The sequence below is a fragment of the Rhodnius prolixus genome, unplaced genomic scaffold (assembly GCF_049639745.1).
Source record: "Rhodnius prolixus isolate KJV_2025 unplaced genomic scaffold, Rpr scaffold_7, whole genome shotgun sequence".
In the NCBI taxonomy this organism is placed as follows: domain Eukaryota; kingdom Metazoa; phylum Arthropoda; class Insecta; order Hemiptera; family Reduviidae; genus Rhodnius; species Rhodnius prolixus.
The window spans coordinates 32,415,337-32,435,184 of NW_027411582.1; the positions used below are offsets into that span (position 1 = coordinate 32,415,337).

The window sequence follows — 19,848 nt, forward strand, 5'->3', positions numbered from 1 at the left end:
GATGTGCCTTTTGGGGGTCTCGACGCTGTACATCGAATTGGAGAGGAGTTAGCCCCCTTTATGTAAGGCCCCCTCCAAAATTATTATTACTAATTACTCTGTAAATCTTGGCCCGATTTTGATAAAATTTGGTAGGATGATAGGGTTAGGGCTCCCCTACGTAACATTAAAGCGACGATCTGCTCTTACACTTGTTAAGGGAAAGTATAGCAATCGTTGCAAATTATCGACACGTGAACCGATTTGCATGAATGAAGGGTCATTCGAATCGAAATTTTGTACAGATTTGCACTTTAAAAGTCTCGACGCCGTGCCTCATAAGGAGGGGAGTTTGCCCCACCCAAATAAGGCCCTTTCTAAAACTATTATTACCAATATTTCTATAACGCTTAGTCCGATTTTGATAAAATTCAGCTCGAATAAGTGGTTAAAGTTCCTCTACGTTGCTGATGCTCTTGCACCTACTAAGAGGAAGTACTGCAATCATTTAAATTATCAATGAGTGAACCGATTTAAATCAATGAATTGTCGTTCGATTAAAAGATCTTTGCCTCTTTGCCTTTTAGGAAGAAGTACTGCAATAGTAGTTTATTTTCCTTACTCCTCTTAAAAGGAAGTACTGAAATCGCAGTTTAATTTTGCTATTTACGTACAAATACCTTCCAATGTCATTCAAAACGCTTTTTCAAAAAAATTGTTATTGAGGATGGTTTGAGGGAACGCAACTATAATCATTCTTTAAAAAGATCTCTCCATTGGTAGTTACGGTTCCGACTTAACACCTTATCAGATTATAATGATAAAATTGTTAATTCCAAATTTTAAAAAAATCTGTAAAGAAGATATGTAACTTTGTAAAATAAACAAAAAGGAAAATCTGTCCAAAAGGTACAAAAATCTCCTTAACAAAAACTTACAGTTTAAAATGTTAAGTATAAGGGTTGATTAAACGCCAAAAGGTACACAAATCAGCGAGTACCCAACATTTCATTAATAGTTAAGCAATTCTACTGCATTAATTTTCATTAATAAGTTATTTTTTAGAATTTATTAGATGTCACAGACCCTTATGCTGGCCACTTCATTTATAATATTTTTTTGTTATAATTATGATAAATCACATAAATATGTACATGCATGTTAAAGTAGAAAAAGACAAAGTTAGAGTAGGCTACTGTCTTGAATTCGTCTTACCGAAATATTCGTGAGCACAAATAACACACAGTTAATAACAAGTAGATTATTCAACAACAATTATTCATTTCTCAATTGTAATTTAATTTAGTCCCCCTAATTTTACTTATAGTAAAATACTGGAATAATTAGCTGCCCTAAAAATATGCATATCTTATTTACTTTATATTACATATATACAACATTGTGGGATGAATACCTAGATTGAGAATGTAATTGAAGAAAACTATATTATTTGCGATAAAGCACACTACATAAAATAACAATTGCTTTAATCGAAGAATGAACTTAAACCGACGATTTTTATTTAAAAATAAAAATAAATAAATAAAATAAACAAAATCATTGGTGTAAGTTTTTATAAAAAAAAGTTTTGAATTTTTTAGCCTAATATTTTTTTTTTTAAATTTTTTATAACGTTTTTCTTTTTAACCTGTAATTAATAGTTTGATTATTATAGATAACTAGATATTACAGTCAATCTACAGTGCTACTTGAACATATATTTTGTAGACGAAAATGGCCAGCATAAGGGTCTGTGACATCTAATAAATTCTAAAAAATAACTTATTAATGAAAATTAATGCAGTAGAATTGCTTAACTATTAATGAAATGTTGGGTACTCGCTGATTTGTGTACCTTTTGGCGTTTAATCAACCCTTATACTTAACATTTTAAACTGTAAGTTTTTGTTAAGGAGATATATATTGGGAATTGGACAAGTTACTGGTGGTTGGGCAGGAATGATGGAAGAAAACGGCAGATCTTAAAGGTCATGGAAGTGAAAGCAGAAGATATGTAGGTAGTTGAAAGATCTGGTACACGACAAGATCGGTTAGAGGTTGATTATAATCAATCGGCTATAGGCTAGACCCGCAACGCTAATATGTATTGTTGGTTTAGTGGGTTCGATGCCCCCGGTCTAGGCCTTGGATTTTATTTAATGTTTAATATGAGAAAATTTACAGTAAAGTATGTTAGGCGATTATAGACTAGACCCGCAAAGCTAAAGTGTATTGTTGGTTTAGTGGGTTCGATTCATGGGGTCCTAGGGCCTTGTATTTTATTTAATGGTTAATATGAGATATTTATAGTAAAGTATGTTAGGCGATTATAGACTAGACCCGCAATGCTGAGATGTATTGTTGGTTTAGTGGGTTCGATTCCTGGGGACCTAGGGCCTTGTATTTTATTTAATGGTTAATATGAGAAATTTATAGTAAAGTATGTTAGGCGATTATAGACTAGACCCACAAAGCTAAGATGTATTGTTGGTTTAGTGGGTTCGATTCCTGGGGACCTAGGGCCTTGTATTTTATTTAATGGTTAATATGAGAAATTTATAGTAAAGTATGTTAGGCTGTTATAGGCTAGACCCGCAATGCTAAGATGTATTGTTGGTTTAGTGGGTTCGATTCCCGGTCTAGATCTTGGATTTTATTTAATGGTTAATATGAGAAATTTATAGTAAAGTATGTTAGGCGGTATAGGCTAGACCCGCAAAGCTAAGATGCATTGTTGGTTTAGTGGGTTCGATTCCTGGGGTCTAGGGTTCTTTAATACGAGAACTTTGTAGTAAAATATGTTTGTTAGTCGCCACCGTTCAAGATATCTAAAAAAGGACGAAGTAATTTACTTACTTTTTACAATTTTTCCGGTATACAGCCACTGGCAATGTCTTTGATTCTCTTCAAAATTGTTTACATCCGGCCAAAATTAATAAAAAAAAATCTATATCTACCCGATTGCAATACTTCCCAATCACAATACTTTTAATAAATATAAATAAAAATCAATTAATTATACGTAATAAGTGTGAGGTTGTTATTTAATGACGTTACTCTTTCTAAATTAAAGAATAAAACAATAACTAGGTCAGACAGTCGTTGTATCCTTCATTTTTAGCACCTTGATAAATGACTAACGATTACATTATGTGTTACAAGACTTGATGCCAACATTTAGTTTCTTAAGTTTTTATGTGACAATAGACAATATTTCTTTTCATTACTTAAATTGTGATAATAAATTTTAATGATTTGTGAAGTTCTCTTTAAACAAACTTTATTGTGGACAATTTTATCTCCGTACTAATGACGGTCATAAGGTTTTTTTCCTCCCAAAAACTCCCCATTATCGGAAAATTTAAATAAATGAATCTGTTGTGAAAACTGAGTAAACCGCAATTTATATAAATTAAATTTTATTCAAACCTACTGTTTTTATTATAAAAATAAATAATAACTACAATAAAGGGAACCGTTTCAGAAAAACGGTTACCTCAGGTCTGCTGATTTTCTTCAATGAAATGTAAATTTTCTTTGCAATTTAATCGGTAATAAAAACCATAAATTACTATGAAATATTACTTTAAAAGGTAAGCCCAACCATAAATGGCTTTAATATAAAAAGTTTCACAACCACTTGAGCTTAATAAGTGCCCTAAGCTTAAGGAAATTGTTGTTGCTTTCTTTTCTTTTATAAATATATCTTAACACTGGATACGTCCGGCATAAATATAGTTTAAGTTTTCCCAACATTTTTTTTATTTAAAGTTCCTCCACTTAGAATGGAGTAAGAACTCCTTAGAATTTAGAACGAGTTTCCCCATATTTTCATAAAAGATTTACCCCATCAACACCAAAAAACTACAAATTAGTTTCCTGCCCTTTCGTAAAACATGAGCTATTTCCGTTCTGTGGTACAATAAGTTATTACGAGGGTCGTTTGAAATGTCCGTGCAAAGTCAGAGAGATAGCACCACTGGCGCGTATCGAGGTTATGTTTAGTTAGTAGCATCTCTTGGAAGAACACACACCATGTTTCAGCCAGATCGGTCTATTTCTTTGTGTTTGGCATTCGTTTGAATCGAGGAAGTCGAGTGATTTTCAAAAAATGGACGAAAAAGAATTTCGTGTGTTGATTAAACACTACTTTATGAAAGGCAAAACGCCTCAGGAGACTAAAGAGAAGCTTGATAAACATTATGGTGACTCTGCACCTTCTATTAGAACAGTTTATAAGTGGTTTCAAAATTTTCGGAGTGGCCATATCAGGGCACAAGTGACGCTGAACGTTCTGGACGCCCTGTTGAGGTTACTACTCCAGAAATCATTGATAAAATCCATGATATGGTGATGGATGACAGAAGAGTGAAGGTGCGTGAGATTGCTAGTGCTGTGGGCATCTCGAATGAACGGCTACATAATATTTTGCATCAACATTTGGACATGACAAAGCTATCCGCAAGATGGGTGCCGCGATTGCTCACGCTTGACCAAAAACGAAATCGTGTGAAGTGTTGCAAGGACGGTTTGCAGCTGTTCCAGAAAAATCCGCAGGACTTTAAGCGTCGTTTCGTCACTGTGGATGAAACATGGATACATCACTACACTCCTGAGACCAAAGAACAATGTAAACAATGGGTTACCAAGGGGGAATCTGCGCCAAAAAAGGCGAAGACCGTTCCTTCGGCCGGAAAGATTATGGCGACTGTCTTTTGGGATTCGCAAGGAATAATCCTCATCGACTATCTGGAAAAGGGTAAAACTATTACAGGTGCATATTATTCATCGTTATTGGACCGTTTGAAAACCGAGCTGCAAGAAAAACGCCCACGATTGGCCCACAAAAAAGTCCTTTTCCATCACGACAACGCACCAGCTCACACCTCAGCAGTTGTAGTCGCAAAATTAATGGAAATAGGGTTCCAACTCGTTTCACATCCCCCCTATTCTCCAGACTTGGCTCCCTCGGACTACTATTTGTTCCCCAATATGAAGAAATGGCTGGCGGGAAAAAGATTTTATTCAAACGAGGAGGTGATTGCAGAAACGAATGGCTATTTATTCAGACTTGGACAAATCCTATTATTCGGAAGGGATCAACAAACTACAGCAGCGTTGGACGAAGCCTAAAAGGAGACTATGTTGAAAAATAAAAAAGGTTTACCCCAAAAAATTAAGTAGTTTTTATTTTTGCACGGACTTTTCAAACGACCCTCGTACTACTCAATTTCTAAACTTTCAACAAAATCATCATAATCATGGCACAGCTGTTATATTTTAATTTCTAAAGATATAAATAATGTCAATAAACCTCGTCCTAAAATTAAAGTTTTTTATCAACTAAATTGGGCTCGATAAATTTTTATATATTTCTATTTATACTACTTTTTAATTTCTTTAATTTTTATTCTGTCTGGTTGATAGACTGTTAATAAATATTACTGGTCACATAAACTGTATACTGGTCAACTTAAATTCAAGCTAAAATTATGGTGTCCATGAAGAACATATTCAGTTTGAAGGATCCGTCAAAAAAACTGCCATGAACCATGGTTATTTAGTAATCCTGGGCAAGATGGCAATCGGAAAACTATCGATGCAGGTGATTAGGGCTGATTGTACATTAGAAAAGTTAAGGTTCTCTGGTGATCACGTGGCAATTTGAGTTGATATCAATCGATGTTCCTGAGGATAGAAGAGGAAGGGAGAACCTCTAGTCTTGGCAATAAAGTTGAACGGGGAATAAAAGTTCCTAGGAAGAATTTCTGGCATTGCCAAGATTGCAAGATATTCCTAGGGAATAAGGACAAACCCGTGAAGTTAGATAACTTTTCAGAGTGTTGGGATTAGGATAGGCTTTATTAGGGAAACTGAATTTCATGCGACCTTTCCACAGGCTGCAGCCTTGTGCATTCGTTTAGTTATGATACAACAAAGCAATGTATAATATTTAAGGCCGGGTTTTACGCCTAAACTCCTGAAATTGGGGGAAAAAAAACAGGGGGAATCGAACTCAATTAGCGCTTCAGTAAAATTTATAGCTCTGCCACTAACTTACTTTCACTGTCATATGATTTCTGGCTGTCGAATGCATATTAATAGTAAAATCCTAATTCGATCCTTAATGATGCAGTCGACATCGATTCCTGGATAGTCGAACTTATCAACAGAAAATTTACGTTTTCTAACGGAAAGTCCCGTAATATCTAGCTGTCTTTGACGTTGACACTCAATTCTAATTGTACAGAGAGCATTTTTTCTTAGATCAGAGCAGACTAGATCTAGTATCTAAGGCTATAAAGTATAACTGTTGCTAAGGAAGCTTATAATGCCCGCTGCATTGTAGTTCTAATAGGCCTTCTTTTACAAAGCTCATGGTTGTCCAACCATTTCTTTTTGGTCATCATCACCACTACTAGTCCTTAGTCTTATAGTGACAAAAAAAAAAAAAACTGGTGCGACCCAATCAGATGACTTGGGGATATGAACTCCATCGCCTCCATTTCCATTAGCGCAAACATCCAGATTACGGAATAATCTTTCTATTAAAGGAACAATGGACAATTAACTTTGTGGATTTAATTAGAAACAGATCCGTGTTCATCCAATATACCGGTTATAAATAGATTTTGTAAATCATTTTTAGTAAAATTATTCTTTCGCTACGGTATATATCATCCGGTACACCTGATATTATATATTTCATGCCACCACTGCTAAGTGTTGGTCCACCTGGAGGTGGCTGGCTACCTCTAGAATTGTGAACGGAGAGGGTTAAGTTTAAAAAAAATTTGCCATGTATATATATATATATTCACACGTTGTTTGTATGTGTATACGTATTTGGGCTGGCAAAGTTCCTTCCGTTAGGCTAGCGGAGACTCTCCTCTGTGGAGGGGACTCTCCTGGTATCCCTAGACTGGGAGCACACACTACCTTCAGGTCTGTAGAAGCGTGTGCACACTTAGGAATAGTTTAATTTTATTTTTAAAGGGATTTAGTGTACACCAGTTTCTTCAAGTAAGTGTTCCTTCTTTTGTAAATCATTTTTTCAAGATACATTTGTGAGAAGAAAAAATTTAGAGAAAACTAAATTGAATAAAATTTTCCTTGAACAGTATTTTTTTTCTTACATAAATTAAAAAATAAACTATAATTAGAAAAACACATTATTCACTTTGTGTCTTTTACTTTCGTAAAATAAATTTAATAAAAAAAGAGTTCATTTTAACTGTTATTACAGAAAAATGAAAATGCAATTGAAATTAAAAATAATAATTTTCAAATAAAATTTAAAAAAAAAAAAAAAGAATATGAAGGAAATTTCCCGCAATGTCGTTGATATTTCTACCTTTAGCAATTCTGGCTCGCTGCCTTCTGTAGCCGAGCCAAACTTTGTGAAACATTCCCAGTGAATCTATTCACATTTCTACAATCTTGCTTATATTCTCTTTTTTTATCAACCTTGATCTATTCTCTTTTAGTAAATTATTATTATTATAAAACATCTGCAAAGTATTTGATTTTTTTTAAAAAAATAAAAATAAAAACCCAAGATAAACATCTTGGAATTTTAACTTTAAATTCCCATAACTTAATCCCTAATTTTTTTTTTTGTATTAAAAACTATTTAAACGACCTCATTAATCAGCATCCTCCGTAAAAAAAAATTTCCAGCTAAAAACTTCAGAATAGAATCTCTAGTTTTTCCAGCAATTAGTTGGGGTGAGGAAAATTCCCAAGTTTGATCCATTATGACTACTATAGCGGGAAGTGGACAAACCTACTTCCTACATCACTACGGGCAACACAGCCTAACAACAACACGAAGATTTCTATGTAACAATGCTGATAGGAAGTAGTGAGTGCGTGTTGGCGACTATTTGGGCAGTTCAGCGTACCCCCTAGGGTATAATAACTTGAAAGGGGCGCCACGGTAGCCGAGCGGTTAGAGGCGAGACCTGCGAAGCTAATATGTATTGTGGTACTGGGTTCGGTTCCCGGTCTTTAGGCCTTGGATTTTATTTTAATGGTTAATAAAAGAAATTTACAGTAAAGTATGAATGTATTTAGAAGCTATAGCCGAATCAGAATGAATGGAACAAAATGCTTAGAGAAGGATTACGTGATTTTAATTTTGGTTAAGCGAGAAGGATGGCAGGAGCACAGAGTGCTGCTCCATCCATTAGCAGTAGTTTATGTAAATAGCGGTATATAGTAGAGGGATGAATGTGTGAAGCGAATGTATTTGTAGGTAAGAATGGAGAGTGAGTGATATTCTAGTGATAAGCACCTAGACGATGCTGGCTGTATGGCGAAAGCCAATGCCAAAAAAAGAAAACAAAAAAAAAAAAAAAATGTTTGCTAGTCGTCTCCGTCCACGGCACCTAATTAGGTAGTTGGACGTTAAGCCCCGCCTGAAAAAATAGGCGATTACTTTACTTTACTTTTTTACTTTAATAACTTCAAAGACAATTTCATTCAAATAATCTTGACGAAATCTATAGGGACAACTGGATGGATCTTATATTTTGTTGTACCACAATTTAGCTGTACCCAGATATTTCCTTCACTAGTTCACCGGATAAAATGGATTTCGCGGTGGTAGCTGATGGTTTAAATGGACTACATCACTGACTCGTAAGGTTACCCTCTCAACCTAGCAACCATCCCTATAATTCCAAACCCTAAACTAGGGGCTTGCGAGCACTTAGCTTTTTAGCGAAACCCACACATAACACTTATCTTATCATCACCAAGTCCCACCAAGAACACCTTGAATCCCATGCTAGACTGCTTATTTACTGAATATAAAAACAGGGACACTAATGGGAACCACAATCAAAGTTGTTTTAAGGATCCCAACGGGGACTTTGTAAAACTACTAATCTTCTAAAATATGTAACATTTCAGTTGCATTACACATAATTTTGTTCGGATATTCTTGTGCATTTTAATTTTATTAATTCATGGAGGTTTTTCACAACCAAATATTTTTCTTATTAATCTTATTTCTCTTATCTACTTTATCCTGGATACAAACCAACTTAATTCTTATATTATTCGTCCAACTTTTAAAGCACTTTATGCTTACAAAAGCATTTGATACTTATATATTTTCCTTTAGTTGTACGAACTGTTTTCCCACTGAAAAATCTATTTCACTGGCCGGAAAATTGTTAGATAATGCCTCGCCTTCAATCTGTGCCTTATTGAAGAATGCTCTGTATCTTGATATTTTAATTTTTATTCCCCCTATCGTTAAACAATAGGCCCATTATTATACTAGACTTAGTGAAGTAAATTCATATTTTAATCACTAGTAATAAAAAAATAAGTCTTAGTTTTGCGCACTATTGCTTAATTTATATCGTAACTTTTCATTTTTTTACATTTTTAAATATAAATTCAATAAAAAGTTAAATTCTGTATTAATTAATAAATACAATTTCAAATTTCAAATTATAAGTTAATCATAACCTTTAAATATAATACAAGATTCAGGCACACCTGTTCTATAACCTAAGAGCAACCTTCCTAGATATTGGTCTAATTTCGCAATGTTGTGGCAAACATCACGGAACAGTAATTGAATAGTTATTCGGAACATGCTCCTCCTGAAATTTAATAACTAGCTAAAAAAAACTAGTAGATAACTTACTTAAAACTTACTAGTTTAATAGTGGTAACTAATCAACAGCAAGGTTACTCTACATTGCTGCAGAAACATAATAAGTATATATTGTAAGTACATTTATTACATCAATATGAAAAAAATCATTTACAAAACAATAGATTTTCATGAATTCTTAGCAATTTTAATGTGATTCTTAAATTTTGTAGTACTTCTGTAGTACAATTTAATCAGATATTCTAAATTGCAATTAACCTACCGAACCTTCAAACGGCCTTTAGCCTTTTAGTCTGAATTTAAAAGTTTTTCCACTATATTATTGAAACATGTGAAAAAGATTGCTACCTCTAGTGTGGTGGAAAACCTGGTCTCAGTGAGTGAAAATTCAATTTTCAATAAATAACTATTTTTTTGTTTTACTGTTTAACATACCAAATCGTCTGATGGTGATTCTACATTTTCCTGGTTATCTTCTCGTATATTTTCCTTGGCCATTTATTCTAGGTTACTCTTTGGGGGGCAATTGAAACTTCCTAAACTGTGCGTGCATATGAGGTTGACTATTATTGATTTGAATGTCCTAAAGGTTGAATTTCCCTCGTAATAATGCATATTAGGGAAGTTACATCGTTCTAATTATGCACTTGAAACTCTTTCATCTCTTCAAAAACTTTCACTTGCAGCTATTCCTTGTTGTCTGCTACTTCGGAGTAAAAAAAAGAAAAAGAAACCTACTGAGATTCATAATCGAAGTGCCTTCCATTTATTTCTTATAACCCAATCTGGAATCAGTTAATTGAATTCCATTGACCGAGCGGTTAGAGGCGAGACGCCTGCATAACTTAACATTCCTGGTTTGGTTCTTGGACTTTATTTAATGCAGTTAATATGAGAACTTTACAGTAAAGTAGAGTTTGCTAGCTGCCTCCGTCCAGGACACCTAATTTGGTAGTTGGACAGGAAGCCTGCCTGTAAAAAATAGGCAATTACTTTACTTTTATTTTTTACTTTCATGAAGGCAGTTTAAATTATTCCGATTAAAGTAATCTGAAGTCCCATTAGGTGGTATAAATTGTAAGTTTTTGGTTGTAAGACTACTTTTTAAAGGAGAAAATTTGTCTATAGAATTTATTACTTAAATTGTAAGGTTCTTTCATTAAACTATTTCGATATCGAATTGCAATCTAATAGGGTCAGTCAGTTTGAAGATCTGCATTGGGGAGTTCATCTAAAATTAGCTGATTAGGCACCAATAGCCTTATAAATAGATTTCTCTTCTCGACTCTTTCAGTTTTAATAGGTTAACTGCTTTTAATTTTTAACCAATAAACAATAATTGATTATTTTAATTAATAGTTTTTTTTTTTACTTCATCTTGCACTGCAAACACCTATCAAAGGAATCTGTTAAGTTCTGTGATTTTTAAACTGAGATCGTCAAAAAGGGGTCCCCATATCCCACGGAATATCTTGAGATCTCTTATGTTTTTTGAGTCAATAAAAAAAAAAAAGGAAGGAAGTTCCGCAACCTTTTACCACCCCCGCTGCATTTCATGCTGCCTCCACGCCTAAAAACTTTATGAAACAATTTACTTTTGAGATCTACTAATTTAAATGCATATATTGTACGCATAATGCAGCAATATTTACATAGTCTTGGAATTCTTTTTTATGTTTACATAAAAAAAAAAACCATCAAGTTTTTTTTAAGGGGCGATTAACTGCACCACGATCAAAATAGCGATATCTTATTGTGCCTTAAACTAATGAGACAGCTCATTCTAGAAGAGCATCTGCAGGTAATGAAATCCACCATTCACCCTGGTTCTCTAGGAAAGTACGGCGGAAGTCAGGAGTTTGAGATGTCTGTAACCGGTTAAAACGGTATCCCTCCAATACCTGGTAAACTTTGCAAGGATACTTTGAGAAGCTTGCTTAGAGTTGGAGATAAGCATTTGCTGAGGACCAATATCTCTACGCCTCAGCTGTTCTGAGGATGGCTCACAAGGAAAAAGGGAGACATTCTCTTTTTTGGGATGAAAGAAGGGAGACGAAATCAGGGATCCCCACCATGCCCCTATAAAACCTTCCCCCTACCATGTCTTTCATGATATTCTAAACAGATAATACCGGAATCCAGCCTAAGTATTCATGCTTCAAATTCATGCATGCTTGATTTCATTTATGCTATATTTTGGTAATACCCCAAGACGAGCATTGCAAGCAAAAATAATACAAATTAAAACTAACCAAAAATTAAACTAACACTCTGGTCAAAATTTGATGGTTGAACTCATTTTAAAGAATCGGCACATCTCCAATCCTTTGATCGTTGTTTGTATAATACATAATATTATAAATAAGATTTGGCTACCACAATGTACGATAATTTATTAAGACGAGGTTGTTACAATACAAGGAATGGTTGTTTTTTAAACGCTAAATCCAAATGCGATCTAGACTTCCTTGTTCGTTATCCCTCCCTGGCTTCTCTGTTAATTATGTAGCCGGAAGTGATTTGTTTACATTCTTGTGGATAAGCGGTTAGCAAACTACTGTTTGTCTTGGTAAACCTAAGGCATTTACCAAACATTACCAAGCTTTGCAGATACTATGTGTGCGCATACTGCATGAGAATTCTGAAGTAAGAAGGGAGCTTAGTTGCTGTCAAGGCGGTAAAATATTATCTTCTAAATGAGAGTACCAGGATTGTTGAAGTATATCCTGTAAGCCGGATCCCTTTATTGGACTTATTTTACAAATTATGTAAAGATCGTTTTTTTTTAATTCGGATCATTTTAATACGGATTAGACCATATTTTGACAAACATTTTAATCAAACTTTCCTGTACTGTTCTGTTTAGGGTGGCCGTGGGTTTTCTGAAACATTTGCTGCAAACAATAATGTAAAACAGGATGTTAACAATTTTTTAATGAAACTTTACCAACTTCCTCCTTTTGAACAACGAAATTTAGAAGGGAAAGAGAGATGCTGGATAACTTATTCAGTACAGCAAGTCTTATCTGCACTTTGAATTATCTTTTACATACACATCTAGTCGGAATTTTGTTTTCCCGTCTCTAATCGTTTGTTTTGTATTCTTTGAGATTGTTCCAGCGTTTTTCACGCATTATTTGAGAAATAACTTTTTATAAAAAATTTACTGTTATCAAATAACAGTTTGATACATTTTGCAATTTCTCCAAAAAATAAAAGTAGCTTTTTTTATTAACCCTAAATTATAAAAAAATCCTATTTCCTGTATAGCATTTTTACACATATTCGCAATTTGTTCTTTCGATGTACGTTTCATTTATAAAACCTTAGTGCAGACAGTGGTGCAGCCTTTTTTTGGGGGGAGGGGCCCCAAGGCTGGGGCTACTCAAAATATTTTTCGCCCAAAAAAATGAAATCATCTCTTTTATCAGTCTGTTACAATTCAGTATTCAAATGCAGATTTGAATTATACCAAAATATTTAATCATTGTTTTGTGCTATGTATGCGTGAGTATTATTGCTATGTGTGCTCAATTAATATGTTTAAATTTTTTAAATTAATTATCACAAAATAATGTGATATTATAACTTTAATAGACTATTATATTCAATAATAATTTTTTTTTTGCGTTTATTTGTGTTACATTTAGCGCGTTAGCGCTATAAGTAACAATGAAACCAGTGGACAGTAAAAGTAAATGAGTGGAGAAGTTACCCAGTGGTAACACTCCAAAACATTAGACTGTTAGTCACTCTCTTCACTTGAGAGGAGAACACGAGGCCACACTGTCTCTTAACGCATCGTGTCGGGTTATCAGGAAGAGTTCTAGAAGAAAGATTTTTAGCTAGAGGATTTATATGTGATTGCAGGTTAAAATGAAGTTTTCTGTATCGTGTTTTAGCAGCTTGTGTGACAAAAGGAATGTTAAGGTCAGTGTGTACATTCAGGTTGGAGATATAAAAAGGAGCGTTTACGATAGTATTTTAGATTGAAGGGACTGAATCCTTTGGAGATTGGAGCGTTTGGTTTGAACCCCACAGCTCTGTTCCATATGACACAGATGGGTTTCAAAATAGAAGTATAAATCAGTCTTTTGTTGTCCAGATAAAGTTTTGATCTATCGTCTAAGAGTCTTTTAAGAAGTCGATAGCGTCTGTTTAGTTCTGTTCTTTTAAGTCTAGTGTAGGGGTTCCAAGAAAGTCTTCGAGTCTAAGTAAAGCCCAAGGTAGCGGGCAACGTTTATTACTGGTAGAGGTGTTAGGTTATAGAAGACTGGAGGAAGAGTAATACGCCGAAGAGTGAAGGTGATGTTTTGCGACTTATTTTCATTAAGCTTTGTAGCCCATTTCTTGAATCACTGTTCTAAGGAGGTTTCAATAATAATAAATACATCTTTAGGTTCATGTAGTTATAGATAATAACAATTCACGTGTAAAAAGAACAATACACTCGCTTCTACAATTAATAATTATACAATTTTAGAGAAAAAATTTCAAATTAATTATTAAATAACATTATAATAAATAACACTACTTGTCTTATAACAAAAAAAAACGCTACAGACTATCTCTTTAACTCCTGTGTATGAAATAACACTTTACATTGCTATGTTGCTGGTTAGTATACCTACGAAAATTTTATTATAATTTTAAAAATTATTTTAAACTACAATTTTATTAAATTTCTTTAATTTGTTTTTAGGATAAAGAGACAAGTGGAAGCGTAACAAGCCTGGGCCCCCTCAAAATTACCAGGAGGGGGCCCCTAGGAGGCTGATTTAAAATTTTTGTTCGCTCAAATTTTGTGGCGCAAATCACTTTGAAGTGAGTATAAATTTAAGTGTTTTATTATTGATTAGCAATAATTGCGATGGAGTTTGAAAATTTGGTAAATGAGGAAACAGGTGCACTATTTTACTTAGCGTTTCCACTTTAATTCTTCATCTTGTCTTCCGAAAAGGCAAGGCTTTTGAGAGGATTTTGTAGTTTGTTTTTTTTTAATATTGGATCCAACTTTTTTTTTGGCAAAGATACTTGAGTGATGGATACTATGGTATAGGTTGGATATTATCTTGAAACTCCCAAGTGTATTTTAACCCTGCCTGGTTTTCAAACTTCTACCCATCATCAGAGATAGATTTTTTTTTTATCTGTTTGGTGTAAGAGATTTCACTTATGTTTTGACTGTACTTGCTGACATTATCGATAACTTTGAAAACTGACTTCAACATCGTTTATTTATCATCTCATCTAATTTCCATCCTTTAATTTTTGACCTTTCAAAATTCTCTGCCCATAGATGTTGGGAGGTTTTTTTGGGGCCAATGAAAGTTTGAGGGGGGGTGAAACTCCACCTTCTCATATCCTGAAATCCCCCAGATGTCCAGGGATGTCTAGATCTAAAATTTACTAAATTTTATTAAATTCGATTTATCAGAACTTTGTTTCACGATTATTAAAAATCGAAAATATTAAATATTTTATTCAAACTTTTTGAAACCGAAAAAAAAATCTGGTTATTTTAGTTTTTAACCCCAAAAAAAGAGGCTATTTTTGTTGCTGTACCATTTTTACCAGTTTTCTGGCGATAACGTGTTTTTTTTTTTGCCCCAAACAAAACCAGTTTCACACCAATTGTAATGACGTAAACTTTTGTGTCATTTCTGATTTGGTTGGAACACCTACTGACCAGGGCTGCTATATTTACAAAACTGACCTATCTCCTCTTCTCTTTATAGAACCTCATAGTTCTATCTACGCTTGTATTTTTTTTACCAAAAAAGTCTACCAAAATATCTGCTTAAAAAGAAACAAAAAAAAAAAAGAGACTGTAAAAGTTTTTGTTTTCTAATCTCCTGATAGACTTTTGGAGATGTCTCTCCAAAGATTGGTGTGCTTCTGTTCAAATATGTTGCAATATTTGTGTAGCAATAAACAATAATGAAAGATCCTAATAAGTGCGATCCAAAAAAAATAGACGTCACATTTGTAAGTGGGTAAAAAATTACATGTGTTCTGGAGAACTGTTAAAACTGTTTATTAAATACTCCTCTCCTAGCTGATGTATCTATTGTACCATTTATTTACATCATTTATCTTACAAAAAAAAACTTTGGTCCAATTTAATAATAGCTCGTAGCACGCATGCTTATACGATATTGGTATCCCTGAACAGGTTTTTTGGACTTTCATTCATCTTTAGGGGTTTTTTTTTTTTGCTTATTTTTTGGCATTGGCTTCCGCCATACAGCCAGCATCCTTTAAGTGCTTATCACTAGAATATCACTCACTCCCCATTCTTGCTTATAAATACATTCGCTTCACACATCCCTCTACTATATACAACTATTTACCATACATTAGTGTAAAATCATTCTTACGCTTCTGTCAACAGCTGGTTTGCCTTTGGGCTAGCAAAAGCTAAAATTTTGTTTACTTTAAAAAAATATCTATTTTTTTGTTGTTTAATGTGTGTTTATTTGAAAAACTTAGTTTATTTGTGTTACTAGTGTTTGATAATAAATCTTTGAACAAATTAACATTTAATTAGTGCTTTAAGGCAAAATGCCACTTTGTGGCATTTCGTCCAGTAATACTACTTTACCTAATAATGCGGCTAAATCTAAACCTATGGCTGAATCGCAGGTTGATTCTAAAAAGCGTAGGAAAGAAGACAACTGTTTTGAAATTACAGTGAGTACTGATAATAGCTATGAACCTCTGTCGGATTTGGAAAGCATGGATGAGGACTCTCCTCCTCCTCCTGTATCTAGAGCGTCTACTGTGAAAAAGCCTGAACGGATTCCTCCAATAGTGGTGTACAGTTACATCAAAGATCACAGTGCCTCTTTAAAAGCCCTGAGATCTGCATGTAAACAAGATTTTGATCTCAAATGTAGAGGTAACCGATTAATTTTTCTTGCTAAATGTAAAGATGACTACAAAAAAATTATACAAGAAGTTACTTCTGCCCAATTGGAGTATCACACGTACACACTAGCAGATGAACTAAAACATACGCTAGTTCTTAGAAATATACCACCAAACGTCACGTGTGAAGAAATTAAACAAGACCTGGCTGATAAAAATGTTACGCCTGTTAAGATTACGCAGATGTCGAAAAAAGAAATGACTGGTCGAATTACTAAGTATCCACTGTTCATTGTCACCTTTGATAATTCAGTGAATATTAATGAAATAATTAATTACAAAAAGGTATGCGGTTGTATCATCAACTGGGAACGATATAAAAACTTTTCTGGAATTACTCAGTGTTACAAGTGTCAGTCTTTTAATCACATTGCCAAAAATTGCTATCGCAATCCCAAGTGTTTGACATGTGCCGGAACTCATCTTACGGTAAATTGTCCAACTCCTGATAGTCCTCCAGTTTGTGTGAACTGTAACGGCGGCCACGCTGCTAATCACCAGGGTTGCCCTGTACTACAGAAACATCTTAAAGCTCGCCCTTCAATGACTGCTGAAAGGAAGTTACCTTCTAAGCCTCCATTTCTTTTAAATGCTTCTGACTTTCCTTCTCTACCAAAATCAAGTTTCTCTAATATTACTGCACCAACTAACTCAGCATGGGGTCCTTCTGGGAGGTCCAACAATCTCTCCCATACTTCTGCTACTGCTTGGAAAAGCCTAGCCTCAGATAACAATGCTTCTGATTTTTCAATCATACAATTATTGCATGAAATTAAATCTTTCTTCTCTTCTTTCAATCTTCTAAATATCCTCTCAGGTCTTAAAAATTGTTTAGAAAGGCTAAAACAAGCACCCGATACCTTAAGTAAAGTCAGCATTCTAGCAGATTTTATATTTAATTTAATATGATGCCCTTAGTTAAAATAATGAGCTGGAACGCTAGATCCGTTATTAACAAGTTCCTAGAATTATCTCATTATATTCAAAAGTACAATATCGACATTATTGCACTTTGTGAAACCCTATTAAAAGGTAAACATAAACTGAAATCTAATGGCTACTCAACTTATAGAAATGACACAGGTAGGGGAGTGGCTTTATTAATTAAAAAAAATATTAAACATTTTCCTATATTACTTCCTCCATTGAAATCATTAATAGCTGTAGGTGTCATGGTAGAGTTTGAAAATATAGAGCTCCTAATACTGTCGGCATATCTGTCACCATCTCTCAGACTTGACTGTAGAGATTTGCGCGCGCTTTTTGATTTGCACAAGCATGTAATATTGGTGGGTGATTTAAATTGTAAACATGCTGCTTGGAATTGCTTCACTAATAACAGAAGTGGTAAATCTCTGCTTGAATTCTCCTTTAAATTCGGTATTGGAATTTTAGCACCTGACAAGCCTACCTACTTTCCTGATCGATCAAATGCCCGTCCTAGTGTGCTTGACTTCGCTCTAATAAAAAACTGTAATTTTAGTATTACAACAACCTCTCATAGTGCTCTCTCTTCTGACCATAACCCTGTCATTTTTAATTTAACGAACAAAGTAAATGAATTTCAATCGAAGAAAGCTTTCAACTTCAAAGCTGCTGATTGGAAAAATTTTAGGTCCTTGGTGGACGAAAAATTAGATATTAATCCAATCATAACTAACTATCACGATATTGACACATTAGCGACCAACCTCCAAACCATACTATTAACGGCTGCATTGGATTCAATTCCGCTTAAAAAATCAAGGAGTAAATCTGAAGAATTGCCGCCTCTAATCCTGCTATGTATAAAAATTAAAAATATTATCAAAAAGGCGTTTTCTAAGTACCGTCACTCCTGGATTAAGAGAACGCTAAATAAACTTATATCCTTGATATCAAGACTTTTGCAACTGCACAGAAACGCTAGCTGGAACAACTTTCTTTCGCAGCTAACTACCCATGATAACAAACTTTACAGAATTGTTAAAGGAGTCCGCAAAGGAACGCCTAACATACCGCCACTCTCTTTAAATAACAATCCTCAGACCACCTCTCTAAACAGCTATGCCTTTAGTTCTCACCATAAAGCTTCGACGTTGGCCGACTTCTTTCAGAATGTTCACATCAGGAACGCAGATCTAGGCGTTCCTTCGTTCACCCGTAGTGTAATATCTACGAACAAACAGTTTCTTATTCCAAATGTAAAGCACGACACCTGCAAATTAACTTCTCCGAAAGAAATCAGAAATATTATTTCCAAATTAAAAAATAACAAGGCTCCTGGTGTAGACGGTATTCAGTCACGAATGATTAAAAATATATCTCGCAAGTGTTTAATTCACTTGACTAAGCTAATTAACTATATTTTAATGTTTGGATATTTTCCAGAAATTTGGAAAACTGCAAAAGTGATTGTCTTCCCCAAGCCTGGAAAAGATCACTCTCTACCCAGTAGTTATCGACCAATCTCTTTATTACCCTGCCTTAGTAAAGTCGTTGAACGTGTTGTACTAAAGAGACTAAATGCATTTATTGAAAGTAATAATTTACTATCTCAAGTGCAATACGGATTTAGATCTTTTCACTCCACTACTGCGCAGCTAGCAAGAGTCACGGACATCATTGCGGACGGATTTAATGTGAACAAGCACACAGGAATGGCATTGATCGATGTTGAGAAGGCTTTCGATTGTGTTTGGCATGATGGTCTAATCTATAAAATGATCCAGAATGGCTTCCCTAAATACTTAATTTACTTTGTCAAAAGCTATTTGACTAGCAGGAAATTTTGCGTAGCAGTTGATGATGCTACTTCTAACCTCAGGCCAATTTTAGCCGGTGTGCCGCAAGGTTCGGTCCTTGGACCAACTCTCTTTAACATTTTTATTAACGATTTAACCAAAATTAAACTTAAAGCCAGTAGTGCGTTGTTTGCCGATGACACTTCCTTTTTCATATCCTCCTTCAGAATTGACACTATAGCCAATCATTTGTCAATAGCTCTTGCTAAAAGTTTCAAGTACTTTAAAAAGTGGAGAATCAAACCTAACCACACTAAAACGGAGCTGATGCTATTCTCTCGAAGAAGACCCACAATCAACCATACTGTTACAGTAAATGGAGTCTCTCTACCATGGCAAAAAGAAGTTAAATACTTAGGATTAACTTTAGACTCAAAACTAACGTACACAAAGCATGTAAATAATGTATGTAATAAGGCGCTAGGCGTTATGTGCAGTCTGTTCTCCTTGCTTAATAGACACTCATCCTTGGACTTCCAAAATAAAAAATTAATATACTATCTCTACATTCGACCTATACTC

General features: G+C 34.3%; 1 protein-coding gene across 5 annotated transcripts in view; it reads left to right on the top strand.

Annotated features, from left to right (window-relative positions):
• The first annotated feature begins 6,845 nt into the window (after positions 1–6,845).
• tn (tripartite motif containing protein thin) overlaps positions 6,846–19,848 on the top strand; it is a 61,174-nt gene continuing 48,171 nt past the window's right edge. For 3 of the 5 annotated variants that reach the window (XM_074114965.1, XM_074114968.1, XM_074114969.1), the window contains exons 1-2: positions 6,846–7,002; positions 14,316–14,437. The gene's annotated coding sequence lies outside the window, so the exon portion shown is untranslated. The remainder of the gene's footprint in view (positions 7,003–14,315; positions 14,438–19,848) is intronic. The other 2 variants (XM_074114970.1, XM_074114971.1) reach the window with 1 other exon arrangement.